This window comes from Pezoporus occidentalis, unplaced genomic scaffold (assembly GCF_034315485.1).
Source record: "Pezoporus occidentalis ecotype Australia unplaced genomic scaffold, CSIRO_AGI_Poc_V1 ctg37, whole genome shotgun sequence".
Classification (NCBI taxonomy): Eukaryota; Metazoa; Chordata; class Aves; order Psittaciformes; family Psittacidae; genus Pezoporus; species Pezoporus occidentalis.
In genome coordinates this window covers 9370067-9389389 of record NW_026915691.1, presented here as the reverse complement: position 1 = coordinate 9389389, position 19323 = coordinate 9370067, and the positions used below count along the sequence as shown (strand labels likewise).

The window sequence follows — 19323 nt, the reverse complement described above, 5'->3', positions numbered from 1 at the left end:
ATTTGTTAGCATTTCTATTATAAACATGGTTTTGAAGTGTTTATTACTGTTTTAATTTGCATCAGCTGCAACTTTGCATGCAGGTTCTCTGAAAAATGAATTCTAATTTTAAAATGCACCAAGCAGACCCATTTATTAATTTTGGAACGTTTCACTGCTCTGTGTCTTGTAGAGAGTGAGATTTCTCCACTCCAAGAACTAAATAATGGCTTTTTTGTCTTCATAAAAGGAAACCCCAGCCCCCTCAGTTGGAGAAGCAGCCTTTACTAGTATTTTTAGTGGAATTTGGTATGGAACTGTGTATGGTTTTTATAGAGGTGAGTACAGCCCAGCTCTTTGCAAACTGAGCTGTTTCTGCTCTGCTTTTGTCAGAAGTATTGTCAGTAAATGAATAGTAAAATAGAACAAATCACTGGCAAAAGTGAACGTCTCTTAGAGGACAGAGGGTTTGTTTGTTTTGTGTGGGCTGCTCCCCCCCAAGCAGAGGGGGACAGATGCTTTTCATTGCAGCACACAGTTTATGCAACACCCCCCTCCCCAGCTCTCAGTGGATTATTGCATAATGCAGGATAGCATTTTCAAACTTGGCTAGCTGTGATTAGGAAGCTAAATGGGGGAAAAAAGCAACGATTTTTGTTCTAAAGCAAAAGTATATTTGCGTCTTTCACCAACAAGGGTGCTGAGCAGGAAGAGGTGCTTTCTCAGCAAGGGCACTGCGAGTGACAAGCCCCACATATGCTTCCACAGGGGAGATCACCCCATCAACTGCAATTTCAGGTATTTTCAGGGTCTTGGGAGCTTCAGATGCCCCAGAAACTTGGCTGCAGCATCACAGTGCTGCAGGAGAGTGCTTTGGATGTGCATGCCAGGTAGAAGTTGCCTAGAAGAAAGGTAACAGCAGGGGTGGTACCAGTGTTAAAACAGAGGAGAAAGAGGAGTCTGGGCTTTATGGACCAGCCCATTTATCTTAAGATTCCCAGAAAATCTGTGAGGCTCTGCAGGGCTGGCTCTGGTCCATCCTGATCAATATTTTCATTCTCAATTTGGGTAATGGAATGGAGAATACGCTTCTTCCAATGACAGGTATATAAAGTCAGGAGGGACTGCAGATTCTTGGGGAGGAAGAACTACAGCCTCTTCTTAAAATAATCTGGACAGATTGGAAGGGTGATCTGGATAAAAGGATAAAAGGGACAAGTGATAGCTTGGGGCAGGAATTGCTGCAGATGGCAAATAGCAGGCTAGGCAACACTTCAGGAAAAGGCTCTGGGGTTACAGTATGCTGTCAGCAGGACAAAACTCAGCATGTCGTGTAATGATAAAAAGGCATTCTGCAGGGCTGTGTGCAGGGAAGACACATGAAATGCTGCTGCTGCTCCAGCAGCCCAGGGGAGGGCTCAGCAAGATACGGGACACAGCGTGACCACCGATGACCTGGCTGGGAGGGAGGGAAATTGTATTTGATATCCCAGAGGAACTCCGGTAGGCTGGATGGCTTGGTGTGAGAAGACACTGGGAGGAGTGTTGCTCCTCATAGGAGATGCACTGTACAATCTGGGAATGCATGAGCGCTGAACCTTGCTTTGTGGTTCCTCCAGAAGCCATGGTGACCAGCAGGGGCGTTTGTGCAGGAGAAAGGATCAGCAATACAGAGTTCTTTTGCAGCTCACCCATTTGTTGCAGGTGTCTCTCTTCTGAGCACTGACCTACCTTGACTCTTCTTAGCTTTCCTCTTTAATTGGTACAAGAAGTTCTCAAGAGGGGAACAGCACTGAGCAGGACAGAGCTAGCTGAATTCCCTCTATGAATTCCCTCTACTTTACTTGATTAAGTCCAGTGCCGTTTTTGCATGCAGCTAGCTAGCTCTCTGCAGGTGATAGAATAACTAATCAGAGTAAAAACATCAAATGAAATGAAATATAGACTGTAAACACCATTCTAATTAGTAGCTTTATGGGACTCTGTCAGTGACTGATCATGGAGCAGATTTCTTGCTTTCCATCTTGAGAATATTTGGGATATTAGTCATGGCTGAATGCCTGCTTGTGTCTTCCTATCCAGGATTTAGGGTATTCTCACCCTGGTTCTCTGTGCACGCCCTGTCTATTATGAAGTATTGAAAGCTGTCCTTGGCCTCACACTGACCTCTGGCTTTGCCTTCCTGTCGGTCAAATGAGCTTGAAGGTGGTGGCCTGGGTTTGGTGCTGTCACCCCTCTTAAGTGATGGACTGGTTTGCTGTTTGAGGAGCCTTCTGATGGCTTTGTGTGGAGGTGCAGGTGAACACAGGAAAGCACAGCATCTGCAAGTGCTCTAGATGTGTAAAGGGGCTGGATGAGCGTGTGGGGATTGCTCTCCCTGGGTGTTTAGGGCTGCCAGTGGGATTCCTGATGCAAATAGAGCAGCTTTTCTGTGCATACTCCAGTATAATGTATTGATGAGACATTGTCATATCTTGGAGAAGGCTCCAGGGGGAACTTAGAGCAGCTTTTCAGTACCTAAAGGGGCTTTGGCCAAGGGGCTGTAGGGACAGGACAAGGGGAATGGCTTAACCTGCCACAGGGGAGACTGAGATGAGCTCTCGGGGAGAAGCTCTTCCCTGTGAGGGTGCTGAGGCGCTGGCACAGGGTGCCCAGAGGAGCTGTGGCTGCCCCATCCCTGGCAGTGCTCAAGGCGGGGCTCGGATGAACGCGCCCCTGCAGGGACCGGGGCCGTTCCTCACGCTTTTCCCTCGCTTGGGCAGGTTTTGCCCTTATTTGGATGTGTTTCTCGTAGGCGTCACAAGCCCTGCCCTGTGGTGGAACCGGTTGGAACCGGCCGTGTCCGGGTGGGGCAGCCCCGACGGCCCCTCACAGCGGGGCCGGCACCGGCCGGGCCTCGGTGCGCGGTTTAAGGGGCTGTATTTCGAGCACCGTTCTTTCCTGCTGCGCGTCTTTGGAGCCGGGTGAGCCCTGCTCTGTGCCTGGAGCCAGCAGCCTTCGTCTTGGAAGTTCATCAAGGGTGATTTTCGGTAATTTGCTTTCCATCCTGTTAAAAAACAAACAGCGTTTCTCGGCTGCAGAATTACCGCCTGTTATGTAAGCAGGAACTCTTTTATTTTTTTCTAAATTTTAAAATACCCAAACACTTCACATTTACGTCTAGATAAATATATATATAGACAGAGAACAGGTGGCTGGGGCTACACTTTGGTAGCTAATGGCTCCAGAGCTGTTGCATGTCTGAGGGGGAAAGTGGGGTAGCAAAGCCAGTGATCACCATAATGAGTTACTCAAGTGAATTAATGTGTTGGTGCCTGGGTATTCCAGCCGGGTCAGCCCATGGCTGTGGGAGAAGGGCAGTGGGAGGGCTCCTGTGGGCTTTAAGGCCTCGCAGAAGGAGCTGGTGGGGCTGTGAGGTGCTGGAAGGGAACATGGTGTGGCTGATGGCTGGAAAAGTGGTAGAGCAGGGGCTGGGGTTTTTTAAAGCCTTTCAGTAAGATGGAGAGGAGGAATGATTTCCATGACAACAATTCAATTAGGGAGAGAAATGAAGGCTCTTGGAGAGGGAATGTGAAAGAAGGTGTCACTGCTGTGAACCTGGAGGGGGTTTGGGGGAGAGCGAGGGCCTGAGTACAATCAAAACATTAAAACACGAAAGCCTGATTATTGCTTGTGAATCAGCCGTTTCAAAAGGAAATAAATGATGGGAAGAGTGATGTGAAGCAAGCCCTTGGTGAGGAGATGGAGGGGATGGCAGGGGAGGGAGGGAGGAGGGCAGGCAGGGGAGGGGAGCAGCAGGTATGGGATGTGGCCACACACCCCGCAGAGCAGCGCAGCTTTGCTCCACCACTGCAATTCTTCCATATGTGTAAGGGGTCAGTGGACAAGGCAGGTCTGGGGTCCATCTCTGAGTGTTCAGGCTCCTTCTGTGTTACTTTGCACATAGGTGGTCTCTGTTTGCAGGCTTTCTCCTTGTGCCCTGAAGCCTTCTAGCTGTGTGTTTCCCATGCAGGTTCCAGCAGTCTGGGTATCCCTGCAAGCTGCTCCCCAAGTTAGCATCTAGCTATTTTCTGTTATCACTCTTCATTAGCTGATCTTTCTATGTCCTTGAAGCCCAGCTCCTTTTAGTGCTAACTAGAAATGGCCTATCATCTCAAAATTACTTGGATCTTTAGTATGATTATTTCTGGGTTTAGACACTGTAATTTTGGGCATTACATGGACTGGGGTACTTGGTTCTGGCACTGACGCTATTGATCTTTAGAAGTTTGCTTGGCCATCAGAAGCCCATCCTGAAGCAATGATGATTAACAAAAAAACCCCAAAACAAAATGTCAGTCATGTGTTCATTGAGCTATTTGAATTCTGTGCAGCAAGAGCAGGCTTGAAAGGGACTTGGATGTATTTTCCTGCTGTAAACCAAACAGGTTGTCAATTTGAAAGGTACTTAGTTATTGCTGATAAAAGACATGGCCAGTAAAAGGCAGGAAGATACACTGGGAACAAATAACCTAGTCTATAAACAGTTGGTATTTGTTATATGTCTTTGTAATGCAGTGGTTTTGAAGACGAGCTTAGTGAAATTTCAGCTTACCAAACAAAAAAGTAAATAAATGCTCCTTGGGGTGGGTGAGATAGTGCTCTGCAGGGTAATTACTCCCAGAGTGCAGTGGGAATGAGGGAGCATGAAGTGTTGGTCAGCTCAGAGCAGCCTTGAGCTGCTAGGAGGCTGTGTTGGATCCAGCTGGGTGCCTCCAGTGCAGTGCTGTGCTGTGCTGGTGGTGTCCAGACCCTCTCCAAAGGTGCCTGATGTTGGGGGGACCTGCACCAGGACTGGAGCAGCAGCAGCTGGTTTGCCTGGGTCTGGTGGGGTATAGGGCATAGGCAGAGCCTCCTTCACAGTGGCGTAATCGTGGCCACATGGCTGCACCTGTGTGATGTGGTGATGGACAGTGCGTGATCCCAGGCAGCACTAATGCAGAAGCATAAATCCCCCTTGCTTTCGGTAAGCCCAGACATCAGCACTGCTTATAATTAGCATTGCTGCCCCCACATGCCTTTTCAGGATCTGGCTTTCAGCAGCTGTTAACTCTGCTGGTCATTAATTGTTTGGGCTGGAACAATCCATGGGCAGAGATTGGCACTGAATTATGGAACTTCTCTCCCTGCCTTTACCATGGATTTTCTGTGCAGCATCAAGGAAACAGAGGCAGCCCATGCTACTTTGGTGATCCATGGCTGCCTTTCCTTGTTCTCTGGGATCCTACCTCGGCATTGCTGATTTGCTGGATTGCTGAGAGACCCCCCCTGGAACTGAAGAGCAGAACACCTGTGATTTGAGTAGTAAAGAAATGAGCTTGAGGCACTCCAAGTCAAATGCCTGGGATAGTGGATGAGGTTTTAGGCATTTTGCCTTGCTCCACCTGTGGAGCTGAGCAGAAGGATCACTCAGAGCTATGTAGAGAAGACCCAGTAAGGTTAGCTGAGCTCTGGGATGTAGTGTGGTGAAAGAAAGGCAACGAAGAAATCAGCTGCCTTATGCTCAGGGCAGTCCAAGCAACATGCTGGAAACAAATCACTGACAGGTGGGGAGCGAGTGAAGCATTGGCTTGGAGCTCCCTGAGCAAGCACCCACTTTGCCTCACCCTGAGCAAGGTCGGTGGAAAAAGTCTGACTGCATATTTTTTTATATATATGTATATATATATATAGAGAGAGAGACTGTATCATAATGCGAAACTAAGCAGCTGTGGAGCGCTTGGCCTTGTCCTTCTTTTAGAGCTCTGACAACCCCTGGTGCTCTCATCTCTAGTGTTTTGTACAAGGAGGCATTGGGGGTGACTGATGAAGTAGTTGGGCCAATATATCCTGCTACTTTTTTTCAGGAGATGATGGTGCTTCTCTTTTATGACCTCATTGGGTATTAGTCACCATCCATCTCACTTGCTCCCACACTGCTGCTGTTCTGAGTCTAGTCCAAGGTCAGAAAGTCCCAATAACCCTGGCAACAGTGGAAGGCAGAAGGACAAAATGCACCCTCACATTCCCAACTTACAGTTTAGTCATGTTTTTTTCAAAGTGGCATTGTTAAAAAGTGGATATGATTTTAAAACATGCACAATACTGAAGTCCTGGTTTAATTGCTGGTTACAGATGCTGCTTTGATCCAAGCAGAACTTCTGAGCCAAGCTGAAGTTCTTACAGAGAAGAGTTTGTGAAATTCTGAAGAGGAGGAAATCAGCATTAAAATAGCATTTGTAGAGAATCTTAAGCAAAATGTGCACTTTTCAGTAAAGGCCTTTGCATCATAAATTAGCAACATCTGTCCTCCTATTCTATATGTTATTTCCTCTCCAAATCCCCTCTAGAATCAGAAGTATTCTTGGATACATTGAACCGTGGTTGAAGATGCTTCATAAAATATGCATAAGCACTTGTCACTTGGATATTGCTTCTTAGTACTTGCCACTGTATTTTCACAAATTAACCCTCCAAACATGACGGATGCCTGTGGTGAATATGGGTTGTGTTTCTAAGGGGCTTGTTGCCTGCTGTGGGTGGCAAAAAGCTGTTGAATTGGTCCTTCCTTTGTGGACTGTTTTTCAGAGAGCCCTCACATGTGCCATCATTCTGAGAACCTGCTCAGGCTTGTTCCCTTTGCTGGGGTGCAGGCGGAGAGCCCCAAAAAGCCTGGTAGCAAGGAACAGATTTGACTTGCATCTGCATTAGTGCCAGGTCCTTGGAGCTACAGCTGAAGAGAGTCCAGAGCCAAAACTCAGTTTTCTGCAGTCTGCTGGAAGGGCAAGGGCACTTCTCTGTTATTGTGCATCAGAAAGAACAAGAAGGGGAGGAATTTGGTGCAGAGCTTATCAGGTTGTAGAAATTGGGTTAAAAACACCCCTCAAACCTCTTTAAGGGGAAGATGGGGGGAAGGATAGATTTTGTGTAACTGTGTATTAGACTTTTGCATTTAATAATACTTTAGCAGCAAATTTTAATTGTTGTAATAGTCTCAAAACTTTGCCTCTGTAATTAAGTGTACATGTATTTCCAGTCGTGAGTGAACAGGCCAGTATCAGGACCCAGGAAATAACTGTTGTAGATGCGTGTTCAGTTCTGAAAAGTCGTTGCTGTCTTTGTACAACGTATTGTGGTGACTGCTGAAGAGCTGAGCAATTCAGAGCATGGTTTACAGATAAGCTGTGAGAAAACCAGATTTTAGAGGGATGACAAAAGGTAGGATAACCTGTCATCTTCCCCACCACTGAGACACTGCTGATGCCTCAGAGGGCAGATTAACTCTCACGATTGGTTCAGGTGCAGACTGTGCTTGACTGCTCAGAGGGAAATAAGGGCTGGGAGGGTGCAGGAGGGGTTGCGTCGTCTGTGCCTCTGTCCCAGTGAAAGCTCAGCTCTACCTCTGAAGTTCCTTGCAGATAGCCTTTCCTTCTGGAGTGCCAGTGCTGAAGAGCATCTAGTGCTCCCAGGCAATCTGTTCCAGTGTTTCACTGTTAAGCAGATAATATTGAAGAATAAAGTCCAGTCCTGGAAAGCCCCTAAGTGTGAATGAAAACATTTAAAAATCAATACTGTGCTTTACAAGGAGAAAATGGGTGTGCAATGACACTAGAGACAGATACCAGGGAGATTTAATGCCTGATCCAGAAGTCCTTACTCAAGCAGAAGTTTCATTTTATTCCTAAATACTTTTATTTCTGCTTTACTAACTTAATGGCCCCATGCACCCATTAGTGGCATATGTGTAGCTTTGGGAGCACTGAGGCCAGCTTTGGGATGGACTTGTTGGCATTTGGGCTGTTGTGTTATGAAACCACCAGCCAGTGTGAGTTTACTCACCACCCTGCTGTAACTGAGTGAGATGGAAGCTGTCATTGTCGCAGGGGCAAGCAGGACAGGGACTGCCCATCCTCAGCCCCTGCAGAGGTAGGGTCTTGGTGACTACTGAGTCCATGTGTTTCCGCATAATCTCACGTGTGGCCAGGCTTTGCTTGTATTGCAGGTGAAAATAGCTTGGAGGCTTCTTTGTGCTTCCCTGATCCTTTAGCTCCGCTGTACTAGGCAGGTGTGATGAGGAATTACATGGCAGGAGGGAGAAGCCAGCACTGAGCTTCATGGAAAAGCCAGGCTTTGCTTTTTGGAACATGCATCGCAATTCCTGTAACGCGAAGGCAGAAAACCTTAAGTGTGTAATCACTGAAAGGTCAGCTGGCTTCATGCACATTAGTAACGTGCATAAAAATTTAATGAGTCTTACTAATTGGTTTGTTGTGGTGGAATTTTATTAATGACACACCATCGATTTTTAGTTAATGCTAAAAACTTAAGTGCAATGAAAGCTGCTCTTCACACATGCCTGCTTCTCATTGATAAAATTACAAGATTTGAAGCTGGTGAGGGCTGCACTGTTGGAGACAGCACAGGCACAGTCCCATAGCTGGGGATTACACAGGTCTGTGGTAGGACATGAATTCAGCCTTCACTGCCTCTGTTCCTCACTGCTGCTCCATTGCCTGAGCACCCTGATGCTTGCCCTGATAACAGTACTGTCAAAGCCCAGACTTCCTGGGACTTAATCTCCTGCTGTTGTGGGTTACCTTTATATTCAGAAGGTGAAGATTGGCTTGTTTGCTTTACAGGTTTTGTAAAGCTTCTTGCTTTTGGAAAATTAACCAGTTTGGGTCTGTGTTGCAAGCTGTATATGCTGGAAACATTGTGATTAAATGTTCAGGAAAGAGTAAGATAAGGATGTTGATCAGTTAAAATTGTATTTTTCCTTTTTACTCCCACACTTAGAAGAAGAAACAGATATTTTTGTTTTTATTACAGTCTATCCAATTAACTGCATGAATAAGTATCCTGCATTTCTGAAAACTAATATTCCTGAAGAAAACTACAGAAATGTTCTGTTTAAAATATGATGATGTCTTGCGAATCCTGCACTGTTGTTCAAACAATAGGTCTCTAAGACACTAATGTTAGGGAAACAAGGTGAGCTCTAGGGCTGTACAGGTTTAAATAAATTGGTTGAAGCAAAACCTACTTGCAGTCAATGTCAGGGGTTCAGTTAAGCACTTTCACCTCTCCTGGTGTGAAGAGGCAAAACCCAATAAATTCAGACATGAGCCAAGAAGAAGAGTGTTACCTTTTCTGGGTTATCATCTCTTCCTTCGTGGATACCTCCAGTTTCTATGGACGTGTGCTGGGGAGCTCCCTGGAGTGTGCACCTTACATTCTTGGATGGAGTTGTTTTAAATGTGATCCTTTTCCAACTGTGCTGTAGCACATCCCTCAGTGTGTGTTTGACAGCCCAGTGTCCTTGGAGCTTGGGGTGAAGGAAAACACAGGATCTCTCTATTTGCAACCTTGTGCCCATGTCAGATGTGGTTATGTAAGATATGCTCGATTTTTTTGAGGAAAGATGTGCCAGGCACATAGTGGAGCACTGGGGAGCCTGTATCTGTATTAATCCTTTATACTGATATTTTTCTTCTCCATAGCTACTTGAAACTTGTTGAGAATTCCTCTGGTTGCAGACTTTGGGAACCCTTGATGGATGCCTAGCAGACAGGTGCATTTTTCCTTGCTGGGTTTCAGAAACACTTCTGCAGCATCCTTGTTTTTCAGAGCAGGATTACAAGCAGTCAAAGTGCCACATTATGATAGGTGATCACTGCTGAGGTTAAACTGGAGTTTCGTTGTGGGCTTGCATTAGCAGCTTTGATTGACAGGTTCCCCCTCTTGAGCTAGTTCACCCTTCATCTTCAAGTTTCTGTCTTGCCCAGCCTTGAACTGAAGGGTAGGAGGGTGACATCAAAAGGGAGGTTCATTTATAGTCTGGTGCCTGTAAATATTTGTCTCTGAGTTTCATCTAAAATTCAGTGGAGATGGTGAGGTTCAAAGGGTGTGTTTGGAAGGTAAGGGCTAGGATTTTTGCTTTTTATGAAGTCTATGTTTTCCTACTCTTTGTTTGCTTTTTTGAAGCTTGCCAGCAGGCTTTTGTAAGAATTCTTGAAAGTAGTGCCTTCCATAAGGGACTCTTGGCAAATTTGGGGATCTGGTGATGGAATTTTCCATGTCAGGCAATGAAGGATCTGAACCCCAGTGCACAGAACAGTGAGTGATTTCTTCTGTTTGCAGAAATTAGAATTGTCTTAGAAAAAAAATCTTAGAAATTTGCTATATGAGTAAGAGTGGCAGAGCATTCGTTGAAGATGCCAGGAAGAGATCTAGAATAGGCTGCCCTTGGAAGGCAGTGCTTCCCGTTGATTAATTAAGCATCCCACCTTGGTGATCCAAATGTACTTGGTATGTATGAGATGTTGGGTGAGTAAAGATGGCAAAATAAGGGTTGGTTTTTTTTTTTGCCAACAAGATTTGCAGTGCAGGATGCATCCGGGGCTGTTACTCCATATACAGCATTTGTATGTTGAGGCAGAACTGCGTAATCCTCTTTCCTATACTCTCACAACAGGACAACTGAGTCATTCAACTCCTTACCCTGAGCTGAAATGCAGAGATGAGAAAGTGGTTGGTGAGGGTGCCTGCATGTCCTCAGTGGCATGTTCTACAATGGGACTGTAGAAATGGGGTCTTGGTGTGGATTTCCCTCTCGGGTGTGTTTGGTGATCTTTCTTCTTCTCTTTGTGTCTTTTCTCTTTGGTGATGATTAAGTCTTTGTGTCTTATCTCTTTGGTGATGCATCTGACTGGCAGAGCAGTGGTATGGATCAGGCAGTGGTTGTGCTTCAAAGTTGTGTCCCTGTGTACTTCTCTTGTCCCATGCCAGGTTTCTCACTTTGGCCAAGACTTTTGCTTGTGCCTCAAGTGGGAACCAGGGGAGAGGCTCAGACTTCTTGCCATGAGGTCAAAGTCTACCAGAATAAGGGTGGTAAAGTTTGCAGAGGACAATCTCCACCCAACTTGCCTGATGTTTGTCATCAGTCAGATGTTGATTTTTATGTTCAGGCCAGCAGATAAATATGCTACCTGAGAAGTTACCTAATATTAGCCAGATCAAGGCACTGTGCAGGAGAGAAACCAAGAGTAATTAATCTTGGAGTGCCTGGGACCAGCAGCTGTTCTCCCAGAGCAGGAGGAGAAGCAGAGGTAGAAAAGGAGGTGAGGATGATCCCGGGTAAACTGGTGCAAATGTTACTCAAGACTGGTGGCATCTAAGGAGCTTTAGCCCTCAGGGAGGATTCTGTGAAGGTGGGACCTCTGAGGCAGGGAAGCTTTTCTCCCTACCTGGCTATGGTAGATTAAGGGTGGGACATCTTCATCCAAGGGATGATGGAAAGGCTTCAAGTATGGCTTTTAGCTTTTTGAACCAGTGATCGATGGTTTCTATTTTTAGATGTATATTTAATGGAAATAGCAGGTTTTCAATCTTTGTACAGTCAAGGTTCATTTCTACTCCTGCCACTTCCTCTTTGCTCACTGCTGTTCCTGTCAGTCTCTCCTGGACTGTTGCCTCCTGCTTTTCCTCGGTCTGTGTTCGCTGTCTAGTTCTGTCTCTTTTTTTCCTGTGCTGATTCACAAGCCTGTCAGCCTTAAAGAGTGTATGATCTTGGGCTCTGTGTTATGCCTCTTCTGCTATTGCCATGCTCCCCCTAGGAAAGCATCCTGCTACAGCTGGGTGCTGTGGCCTCAGTCTTCATCCGTGGAGCTGTAAAAGGAGTGGGCCCTTTCCTTGGCATCCAAATCAAGCCCACTCCAATTAGCAGAAGTGGGAAGCATCTGCATTTTCTTTAATGTCAGTGGGGCTGCAGGTATTCAGGACCTGTTGAGAGATAGCAACTTGTGAAAGTATTAGATTTAATTTATTGGGATTTTTAAGTACTGGCATTTTAAATTTCTTGCCTTTCTGCTGTGTGCTTGTCAGTAGAAATAAATATAGCTGGGAAGTTGGATGAGACCAGTTTCCCACCAAGCTTGGGGGTGTCTGGCTTTCTGTATCCCAGCCTCCCGGCATGGTCCATGGCTCTTACTAAAGGCTTGTTAATTCTGAGAGCCAATCTTGAATGAAATCCTAGACTAATATTTGACTGCATCCCTTTAAAGATTCAGCATCTAGTGTTGTGTTAGATTTCTGGCACTTGCTTCTGATATAAATTTGAAATGCTGATGTTACAAATGAGCTCTGATCCAAAGTGCTCATCCTGTAGGTGAAAGTTTGAGCTCATAAATTTATTAACTCTCAGACCATTATCAAAATCAATATTTGTTCACGTTTTTTTTGCATATTTATCTTAACAGTGGCTCCAGATTTACATTTCTGATCCGTCGTGGGTGTTGTCTGTATTTTAAGTCTGCATGCTACAACCAAGTTCCTATCCCAGCTTCAAAGGAAAAAACAGGACCAATTTTAATGACAGTGTACAATTGTACCGACATGTCCCAAAGCCTGGGGAAACCTATTCATTAAAAATTAATGGAGTAGGAAGTCCTGGCATAAAGTAAAGCCTTGAGTGAAATTCCATGGCTTCATGGACTGTTAATTCTTTATTAGGTTTTCCTAAGGCTGAGATAAAAGGCATTTTATCTTTTTTAAGGTTTGCATTAACATGTCATTGAGTTTTATAGATACATTGATCTTCGTTTGGCTAATCGAGAAAGGGGAATAGAAATGTGTTATATGCTAGAGCAAAGAAAACTCACAACACTTCAGGTTTTCTTGTTATTTTTAGTTAAGTTTTCTTCAGATACAGAATTGTGGCCAATGGCCAGAGTTGTGACATTCAGCTCACTGTATTTTATTGACTATCCTGCCTAAGTTTATTTCCCTTTTCTTGATCTTTTTTAATTGCCTTTACTTTGTAGCTGCTTTGGCAGTGAGGTTGGTGTGTCTTCACTGGAAACTAGCAAGGTTTGGCAGTATTTCTTAGAAATACTGTCCGTGTCTGTGATGGGTTCTTGGCTACCTGAGTGTTTTTATAACGTGTATTCCAGCATGAGATAGGGCAATGAAGTATGTCTTTCGATTCAGAGAAAGGACCTGAGTCTGACTGGTTCCAATAGTTTCTTTCCCGCCCATGAACGAAGGTTAAGTGTTGGGTCTGCAAATTTCCAGGAGAAGGCACATGCCATAGGACCTAGGTGGGACTATGCACCTGGAGTGTCTGGGAAGATAAAAACAGTTCTTACTCCCTTACCCTAGCTGTGAAATCTTGGCTTGGTTGAAGTTGGAGGGACTTTGTTAAGCCAGGGATTGATCTCTGCTCTTTTGGTCAGCCCGTTAGTGCCTTGTGCTGCTTGGGAGTCTGTGGCTTACTGCTGGGGGCTTTTTATGGTGCCCATCTTCAGGAGAAAAACATCATCCTCACCAGACTCACTATGTGCATTTATTAAGGAAGCCCCTATGGAGAAAACTATTAATAGCCATCGTTCTTAACAAAGATTGTGTGGTGGTTGGTGTATTAGCACTTTGCATGAGAGTGTATGAAAGAGGAACAAAATGATAGATGGATTTTGGCTTTTCTCTGTTGAAACTCGTTGTTTCATCAGTTCTGCATGTGGATGATGGAAGTAGGCCCAGGTGACAAAAAGGGGGTGGCGATGGATCTCTGCAGCTGGAGAGAGTTCCACCCCAGGTTGGATGTTTTGTTCCCAGCCTCACTGGAGCTCTGCACATTGACAAATGGGATGAACCAAGCACTGAATTAAGTCCTCTGTGAGCACTGTGAGATGATGACCTTCCCTGCTTGTTAGCTCTGAGGTGGGCAATCTTCCATTTCTCCACATTGCATGGACAACCAGGACTGTGTTCACAACAGAAAAGCACAGGTTGGTTTCGGAGATGGTTTCCTTCGTATCAAGGATTTATTTGATCCTTTCCTTGCCACCCAGTCTTGCCAAGCCAAAGCATCAGAGCAGCTTAGATCTCACTTCTCATCTTCAGCTCCCCACTCTTGCAGCCTCTAGCAAATGCTTATTTTAGCACCAGCTGTCTGTGATCCCTTTGAACTCTCTGATATGAGATTAAATGTTAATTTACTATGTATCATTATAGGATTATATGTTATCTCTAGGATAATAGAATCCAAATGTTAGAATAGCATGTTTGAGATTTAGTGCTTGCACACATTTTCCTCCACTCAGGAAACAAGAATAGTTGAAGGTTAGAAGACTAAAAAAGAGGTGAATTAATCTGACTGATCACATCTAGCTAAGAGCTCAAGCCCTGAAAGAATGTAGCCAGAGGTTCATAATCTTTTTGCAGAGTTCAGAATAAGCAGAGAAATAGTTGACTGAGCTTTTTGAAAACTAAGTAAGTATGAAGGAATTGTTATCCGCTTTGGGTGTTCCATGGGCTAAATCCCCTGGATAAATTATGCAGTGTGAATTATGTACTCGCCTGTAGTTACAAATGCCGGATGAAGCAGAGTGCTCAAGTGACCTGTATGCTGAGTTTCTGCAGAATTTTATTCTCTGGGCTGTGGGTAGGTGAGCATTACTAGATGTAATAAGGTATGACTTGAACTTGAATTGACTTAAAACTTGAACTGCACTTGGATGTATCCACATAAAGATATACAGGAGATGCCACTAAGCAGAAGGTGAACGCAGTTTTTTTGCTGCTCCTCTCACTGCCCATTATGGCAGCTTCAAATGGCCAAATGCTGACACTGAGCTGTGATGGAGCTGCATCCTAGACACAGAGATGAGGTTGGGGTTGGTGAGGTCAGTTGTATTTACGGGGTCTTATTCCAGTCAGAAACTGGGCCTGCAAACTTGTGCTAATGCAAGAAGTGGCCCAGAGGAGCCGGAAGCAGATGTTTGTATTTCTAACCTCTGCACTAGATTATTACTGGTACAAATTCAGTTTCTATTTCTTAAATGATAAATTTTCCCTGAAATAACTGACAACTAGTACTGCATGCTAACCCTATGCATAAACACTCCTGGTGTGGAAAGGTTGAGCCTCAACTTTCCAGATCTCTCAGTCTTGAGTCCTTTTTCCCAAGCTGCTACAGGTTGCTATCAGTGAGTTGTTTCAATTCAGAGGTAAGAGAGGAAAGTTGGGAAACACTGCTATAAATTAGTGTGCATCCAGTTTGCTACCAGCTCATCCTCGTAGGTGAGCACTTTCTGCTGTGGTCCAGGCAGTGGCCTAAACTAATTCTAAATTGATCATCATCTTAATGTAATCATTGTGTTGATGTTCTGGAGTTTCCTATCTCATGTGTCCGGTTGGGCTATGAGAGTGGTTATCTTGTGACTCTTTCTCAATGTTGTAATTGCCCTGTCATGGAGGAAATAATTAGATCCAGCTTTTTGCCTTCTTGGGCAATCTCAAATCTGATCTAATTTATTTCTCTTGACTCTTGAAGAGTTTGAAAATGCTGTCAGCTAATGCTCATTATCTTCTATTACCTTAATATAGTAACACAAGTGAACCTCCTCATCCAACTTTGTGTATTCCTTGGGAGTTCTTATTCGTTGCCTATAAGTTAATAATCGCCTGTGAGCAAGATAACTGTATTTGGTGCATCGCAGTATGAAAGCCATAATAAGGTTTCACTTTCTTTCCACACCAATATTTTGACAAGATCTCCTCGAACTACCTCCTCCAGAGCTATTGGGAATTTTCCTTGTGCTTAGAAAATCGAACTCTAAATTACTAATCGGCAGCAGACAGAGAAACAAACACCCAAGAAGTCCTGGGTGAGGCTGCAGGCTCCTTCCCCCCTGCCCATGAGAAGCCGTTCTCCACGTGTGAATGACAAGCTGTAGCCTTTGCTCTTTGTAGTAAGAGAAGAGTGCTACTGAGGGATGGTTATTTCGTCCATTCTGACAGCATCTGCTGTGGATTTGGAAAATATGTCAAATGTGTATTCATAAAGTAAAGTAATGCATTCGAGCATGAAAAATTCTGTTTTGTTCTGATAGCGGGATGTGCTCGAGCAGGACTATTTCGATAAGCAAGGGAGCAGGGGAGGAGGTCAGCAGCCTCCCTAAGAATACAAAGCTCTTTTACTCTGTAGCAAATTAATGGAGTTGCTTGAGGCTGTTGTCATTCCAAAAATAAAATGTTGAATTAAGTAAAGGAATCTGAGAGAAGACAGGAACTTTTGTTCTGGGTATGTTTTTGGGATGGGGAAGCTGTCAGTAGAAAGGAAGGATTCATGTTTTCATGTGCTGTTCCTTGAGAGGAGATATAAATTGATAACTTAATGATGTCTGAACTGCAGAACTAGGTGTGTGTGGTTGTTTCTATGAAAGTCAGAGAACACATACTGTTTTGGGAGCCTGGTTAGTGTAATGTTGGTTGCCTGCAAGAGCAATGCAAAGCGTGTGTAGAAAATTGGGTTCAGAGGAAAAAGATGCAGATATCTCTGAACTTACAGGGGTGAATCTGTAAAGCCATGGAGCTTTTTTCTGAAGCAGCTGAAAGGCTGGCTGGCCTTACAGGTCTCTGTTCTCAAACTCTGTAGTTTGCGCTTAAATTTCCTTGGCAAAACTCCCTGACTTGGTGAGACTGCACACACACTTGAAATAATGTATGTGCATGCGTGTTCGCACGATAGGGACGTGAATCTTGCTGGAGGCAACAGCCTGCACCTCTGGAGTTCAGTGGAGAAACCTAAGTGAAAGCTGACTTCTTTCCACAGACTTAAACACTGCAAAGATTGAACCAGGTATTTATCTACATTGCTAAGAGTCACAAAATTCAGCATGTGTAGTCAGGGTCACTATCCAGGGGAGGATTCTGACAGCAATGGAGAGTGAAATGAGAACTGCTCCCAGTGCTCAGGCAGAGCTGTGGTGCTGCTGCTGGACACAGGATTTTGCTTTGCGTGTCTCTGCAACCTGTTTTCTTCTATTGCAGTCCCCCAGTGGGGCTGTGCCTGGTGTCTACTCTTCCTGGGATTACAGTCACAGTGGGATATGGATGAGTGCTGGTAAGACAGAGGATTTTCTGTGCATTCGAGACATATCTGTGTTCTTAATAACTTTACAGGGGTTTTATTGTAAGCTGCTTTTGTTGTTTCCTGTGGCTGTTCGGGTCCGTCAGTTTGGAGCTTGTTTCCTCTAAGATCTTTGAAACATCAGGATGGAGAATCCAGTGAAAGCCCATTGCTCTGGAGAAAGGCTTTGGACTAACCTTTCCTCTTTCTGACAATGCTTTTAGAGAATCTGCTGCCAGCATTTTAATATCCTGTAATTTCTCATTGGTGATATTGTAAAATTCCTTGCATGAGCCAAAGGCAGAAGCCTCTGTGGGCAGAATCAGGAGTACTATGAAATGATGTACCTGTGTATTCTGTGGATGCAGGAGTGTAGGTGGTCTGCAGTATATAGAACTTCAAGTTACTTTGCTTCATTTTGTCTTTAGGTGTAATTCTTGAGGCCACTGACTGCAGTCCCAAACTAGAACTTGCAAAGAGAAACAGCAAAGATCTGGGTCCTCCAGGAGCCAAAGAGGAACTGCCAGGGAGGGATCAGCCCAGACTGGGGCAGAAATTACTGCTATTATTACGTAGAGGAAAAATTGAAAATGCTGAAGCAGTTTTAGGTGAAGATCCTTTTGAGATGGCATTTGTGTCTTAAAATGGGAGTGCAAGCAATGCAGACAGCGCTGTTTCTCTCTATGGTTTTAAGGGTGAACTCAATCTGGGAGTAATAGAAACCTATGTTAGTGATTTGGGAGTAAAATAGCCTTTCTGACAATATTGGAAGTGGACTTCAGTAGTTCCTGGAGGGCGGCTGTGCCGTAATGCCATGGAATTCTGTTTATACCAGTTCCCCTTCATCTCTGCCTGCTTCCTTTTGGGGTGCCATTAGCCGGGGTTGCGAGGACGTTTACTCCAGTCCTTTACTCCTGTACCAGTGAGTACCTTTGTGAGAGATGAGGATGCACTTTGCTATTCAACCCTAGCTGCTTAGATCAGTATCTGCAGGAGGTGAGTGATTTTAGTAAAAGGACTTTCAGCTTTCCTATCTCCATGACAGATAGACCCCAGCTAACATAAATCCTGGCCTTTCTCCTGTCAGTCTCTTGGCTTTGTGTGACATGTAGATGTTTTGACACTTGAATACAAATATTTCACAGTTAGCTAATAGTTTAGAGCATATATTTAAGAGATTTACTTCTGCAATCACCTGGTACCTTTAGTAAATGCGTTTGCCTTGTAAGGCCTTTCATTTGTTTGGAAAATATATCCACACACTCCCATACACATATGTTTTCTGTTGTTTATGACGTATCACTGAGAGAAAATGAATTTTGCTTCAGATCACAGTACTAGGGAGCACTCTCCTAGCCTCCTCTTTAGGAATGAGAACCTCCAGTAGCTGTGACAAACCTTATTTATCAGGTGTCAGGAGGGATGCACAGGGGTTTGCAGTGTTGGCAGCGGGAAGCATCAACTCTGCACCAGGGAAAGGAGCAAGACCAGAACGAGTGCAGTGAGGTGGGGAGCTGAGGGATGCGTCTGCAGTCCTGATGTGGCCCCTGGGACTGTAACCCAGCCTGGCTTCACCTGCGGTGGCTGTGCCTCTTGACTGTCCCCATACAAATCACCCTTCTTCCTGAGTTGGTGATGTCCTGGTTTTCAGGGTTGGTTTTGGCATCTCCACCTCCAGACGAGAAATGCTGACGAGTGTCTGGAAGGGAGAAGGAGGTTTTAGGAAGTCCTAACACTGCTCATGCCTGGGGGAAGCAGCTTGAGGTGGACTTGGTATTCATGGTTTGTATTTATGGGGCTCCTGCCACCAAGTGCAGGTTGTGCAAAACCTCTGGGTATGGGCTTTAACAGTCATCTCTCCACTCCAGGTAACCAGAATAGAAGCTCTCCTTGGTTAATCGGGTGTTTTTAAACTTCAGTTTAGCTTGCAGTAGTGGCTCTGTCACTCAGTTCTTTCAGCTGATGAATTCATGATCTTTAGCCACTGTGCTAATGCCTCTAATTGTAACTGCAGGACAATTTCCTCGTTGCTGCTGTATGAGAGATACAGAGAAACTTGCCAAGAGCAACCTGTGACTTTCACCTGCCGTATAAACATCCCGATTGAAACTAGAATGGCAAGTTATGTCAGTGGTCAGTCCAGCAGAGCAACCTGGGTGATTGCAACAGCCACATGAAATGAGAACTCATGGGGGATTTCCTCTCTTGGACACCTTTCCTGCACTGAGGTTTGGGCAGTTAAAACAGTTTTGTCAGTTTTCTGCACCAAGGTGGCTTTGGAGTGTGATACAGAGGAAAACTCTCTTTAGCACTTGGGGAGTTAGTCTGGGCTGGAAAACCTTAGTTCTGAAAATACCTGTATTGCCTCTGTTAGAGGAGGGAGGAGCTGGAGATGGCTGATGGAGACTTAAAGGAGA

The 19323-nt window shown here is 44.8% G+C and overlaps 1 protein-coding gene across 4 annotated transcripts in view; it reads left to right on the top strand.

Annotated features, from left to right (window-relative positions):
• Nucleotides 1-19323, top strand: part of LOC134170298 (transmembrane protein 132B-like) — a 233874-nt gene that overhangs the window by 35639 nt on the left and 178912 nt on the right. Inside the window, exon 1 of one of the 4 annotated variants that reach the window (XM_062631619.1) lies at nt 2883-3008. The exons of 2 other annotated variants lie outside the window; for them this stretch is intronic. The gene's annotated coding sequence lies outside the window, so the exon portion shown is untranslated. Of the gene's footprint in view, nt 1-2882; nt 3076-19323 lie in introns of those variants that run through there. One more of the 4 variants, XM_062631618.1, reaches the window with a different exon arrangement.